General features: G+C 40.9%; 1 non-coding gene across 1 annotated transcript; it reads left to right on the top strand.

Moving 5' to 3' along the window:
- The first annotated feature begins 537 nt into the window (after positions 1 to 537).
- LOC112627313 lies at positions 538 to 724 on the top strand. The gene has a single exon (XR_003120151.1). It is a non-coding gene; the product is annotated as a U2 spliceosomal RNA (small nuclear RNA).
- Positions 725 to 4305: the final 3581 nt, after the last annotated feature.

Below are 4305 nucleotides of genomic sequence, written 5' to 3'. Positions count from 1 at the left end.
GTATTCTCAAGTGTCAGGCTCTCTCTGGGGTGGGCTGATGACCATTCTTCCACCTGGAGATGTGCATTTCATCCAGCTACTGGCAGCTGCAAGGGTTTCAAGGCCTAAGAAAAGCTTAGTCCTCTGAGACTGCTGCTTGCCCAGAAATACAAGTCATACTTTTGTGATATCTGGTTGCTTGCCATATGGTGTCTCAAGGGGTCTGGGATCATTTACTGCAAGAATTCAGTGGGATCATGTTACAGTGCTCAGAGTCTAAGACAGGCACACAAGAAACACACTACTACTGCATGGCCTTCTTTAGCAGCATGTGGAAATGTTGCAAACCATGGGATGGCTTGGATTAACCCCATAAAGAGACAAACACGGAAAGAACTGACTGGGATTCCCAACAGTCTTGGAGTTCAAAGGACCCATTGTAGGGCTGTTCTGGAGTGTTGGATGGGGTGATAATTATTAATAGTTCTATTTGGTTCCTTTAAAAACAATCACTTCAAAAACATTGATTATTAAAAGTCTCATAGAAAATTTATTTTTACCACTTCTCGGCCTTCTGGGTAAGAGCAAGTGTAGTATCTATTTATATCAGTTTAATATCTGATACATCCTCTATGGGAGGATAATATATTGAATGGATTTTTGGAGTTAGGAGATGGACTAGGAACTTGCCCCATTCCACCTGTTGACCTGGTATTGTAGTACCTCCAGGAATGGTGCATCCCTTTTGGGGTATAGGATGGTTGCAACAAAAAGTAGATCAAGGCTGGGTGTGGTGGTTGATGCCTGTAATCCCAACACTTTGGAAAGCCAACGTGGGAGGATCGCTTGAGTTCAGGAGTTTGAGACCAGCCTGGGCAACATGGTGAAACCCCGTCTCTACAAAAATTATACAAAATATTAGCTGAGTGTGGTGCAGTGTGTTTGTAGTCCCAGTTACTCAGGAGGCAGAGCCAGGAGGATTACTTGAACCCAGGAGGCAGAGGTTGCAGTGAGCTGAGATCGCACCATTGTACTTCAGCTTGGGCAACAAGAGGGAAACTCCATCTCAAAACAAACAAACAAACAAAAACATAAAAAATAAAAATAATAAAGAATTTTTTTTTTTTTTTACTGGGAGGAACAGTGTGAAAGGTTTGATGTTGTCTTTCAGTGATAAGATGACAAATGGCTTTTCCTCCTGCTTCTTTCTATATTTCTATACTTTCCAAATGAGCTACAAGAATGTAAGTGTAGACATTCATACTCAGACTGACTGGCTCCACTATCTAATACCTAGGTGGCCCTGGACTAATTTCTAATCTCACTCCCATTTTTTTTCTGTCAGATGAGGATTCTATTAATAATGCCTGCTTTCATAAAGCTGTTGTGAGAATTAAATGAGGCAATACAAGTAAAGGTTTAAACAGTGCCTGGCACATAGTAACTATATTCACATTTTGGCTATTGTTACTATTACTGCTATACTTAATTGATTCTAAGACTCACACTTTTCTCTTTCATTTTTAACTGCTTTCTAATTGAGATATATCACAGCTGATGGTGTGACATGCTTAATGGACAGCCCTTTTTATTGTCTTGGTGACTTTTGCGGTTTGATGCAGTCAGTCTGAACAGCTGTGCAGTTAGCTTTGCACTGTTGCAGCCTAGGTCAGAGGCTCTATCTCTTGGGCTATGTGGTATTTTGAACTTGCTGATTACTGCTGTTTATGAAAGCCTTATCCACAGGTCAATAGCTATCTTTATGAAGGCAGATCCGACAAATGCATGGGGTCCACAGTTGCCTTCAGAAGATGGCCATGAGGGGGCTGGCGAGCAAGCAGATACTGGCCTTCTTGTCCTCAAAGCTACTGTCCCCCAGTAGGGGCTTTGCTGAGCTGGCTGCTGCTTGTCCTTGGATTACACAGGCATACGTGCTCTGGCCTCTCGGGCTTCTGGACAGATTCTAGTGGGCCTCAAAGGGCTTAATACTGAAAAATCTAAGGCAGTAGTCCATTTTTAAGGGGGTGGGGGAAAGTCGTTGGACATACTTTTAAAGCAGCATACTTTTGCTACTTTTAAAATGCTATGCAGCTGAAGGGTGTGTGTGTGTGTGTGTGTGTGTGTGTGTTGCAGGAGTTTCAATTAAGAGTGCCAGACCCTGGGAAGGAGCACTTGATGAGCTGCTCCAATTTCATTCTGCATCCAGGACCAAAGAGTGAGCTCTGAAGGAACTAACCTTAAATTCACAGGATTTGTACACAGATTCAAGGATCACTCCTCATTGTGTGATCTCAAGATGTCCCAGATTAGGATGCAGAGTTCTTAGGACTATTGACCTGGCAGTAAGAGGTAGTAGAAACAGCCTCTATGAGCAAAGACAGAAAAATCCAGATCAGAAAAGAATATGAATACTCGTAACTTGGTGGTGCCTACGTTCATTTCAATATTGGGGTGCTAGTGAAGGAAGACATGTGCTCCAATGGAAAACTATGAAACTTATGTCACATCTAGACTAGCACAATACACCCTTCATGGTTATCTAATTTCTATTCTGTGGGAGCTATTTTCTAACTCTAAGTAGGAAAATAACTGATACCAATCAAAATAATTACTTTCTTTGTATTTTGAAATGTTTCTGAAGTGAAATTTTTTCTGGTGGAGGAACAATACTCCCTCATCCTCTCACCACCCCATGCCCATGCAGAAGCCTGTTTTGCATCCAAATGAGCATTCATATCAACATTTCTTAGTCCATAAAAATTTGTACTTCTATGACTTCTCCTTTGAACCAGTTGCCTGGTTTCTCCATGTAATTCGTGAGTTAAATAATACCTTGAACATGTGCTCATTTTCTATCTATATGAGACTCATCATTTTGCTTCTTTTAAAAATATCTTTGAACACTAGAAACACAGGATTCAAAGGACAAAGAACAACTTAGGAAGTTTTGAATATACTGGATGGGAAAGAAAGGCACCTCAAATAAGACTGGGAATGCCCTTAGGTCAGTTCTCTGGACTTTGCTCAAAGCAGCAGTATCTTAAATGCTCTTTTCTGAGAGGTGACAGTATGCATAGGAATATTTCTCTCCCCATCTGGAAAATTCATGGTTCCAAAAATAAACTCTTGCCAAGAGCCATTTCCCAGTTATTGTTAAGCTCCCAGATCATGGCCTATGGACAAGTGGCATAAACTCTGGCATACTGGTGCAGCTCAAACCAAGAAGGTATCCCCTTCCTCTCAATGCTGCTGAATCTCTGCTGCGGTCTTTGCCGACTGTCTTTGGTTTAGACTAAGTACTGAGTTGGGAGAACATAATTTTGTTCTGGGATGACTGCCCTGAGGACTGGGGATGGAGTAATTTTCTAAAGTTGGTAAATGTGGGACCAGTGCTCTTATACTCTTATAGTACTACTAATTAACTCTGAACTTTTTCCAAGGGTGGCTCATGAAAGATTTAGCATGAAGTAATACTATGTCTTAAGAACCACACTAATTCTGGTATGGAACAGCTTAAGCTATGGCTGCTGAAAGAATCACAGTATCCAAGATGGAGACTCTCTCTCTGAAAACTGAACAAGATAAGAGATTGAGGGGGTAAATTTTGAATTGGTATGTCTTTGGACATTCACACTGAATGGCAAGGGAAACTGATTCTGGACTTTTAATTCCACTGGACAATCATGTTTTTAGAGTCAACTTGTAAGCAGGCTTAGTTGCTCTTGTGAACTCTTTATTTCTCTCTAAACAGATTATTGCTCTGTTGCCAGGTTGGGGTCCAGTGGTGTGATCATTGCTCACTGTGATTTCAAACTTCTGGGCTCAAGCAGTCCTACAGGCATGTGCCACCACACTTGGTAATTTTTTTCCAGAAAAAAAATATTAACAGGTTTATTTATAATTATTACAAAGTTGAACCGCTGAAACTTGTTCACTGAAACATTTTGACTTGTATTAATGCTTTATGTCCCGCATTTATATTAAAAATTCACAAGAACTACCAATAACAGGAAGAAGAGTTTGTTTTTTTTTTTTTTTTTTGAGAATGAACTGTTTCCCATCATAGTGGATTCTTGAGCACATTCTCCACTTACGCAACATGCTACCTGGATGTCTTTTGGCATAATCGTTACACACTTGGCATGGATAGCACACAGGTTGGTGTCTTCAAAAAGGCCAACCAGATAGGCCTCACTTGCCTCCTGCAAAGCACCAATAGCTGCACTCTGGAGCCCAGATCTGTTTTAAAATCCTGAGCAATTTCTACACCAGATGCTGGAAAGGAAGTTTGCGAATCGGAAGTTCAGTGGACTTCTGATAATGTCT

This window comes from Theropithecus gelada, chromosome 6 (genome assembly GCF_003255815.1).
Source record: "Theropithecus gelada isolate Dixy chromosome 6, Tgel_1.0, whole genome shotgun sequence".
NCBI lineage: Eukaryota > Metazoa > Chordata > Mammalia > Primates > Cercopithecidae > Theropithecus > Theropithecus gelada.
This window is presented reverse-complemented; position numbering and strand designations above follow the sequence as displayed.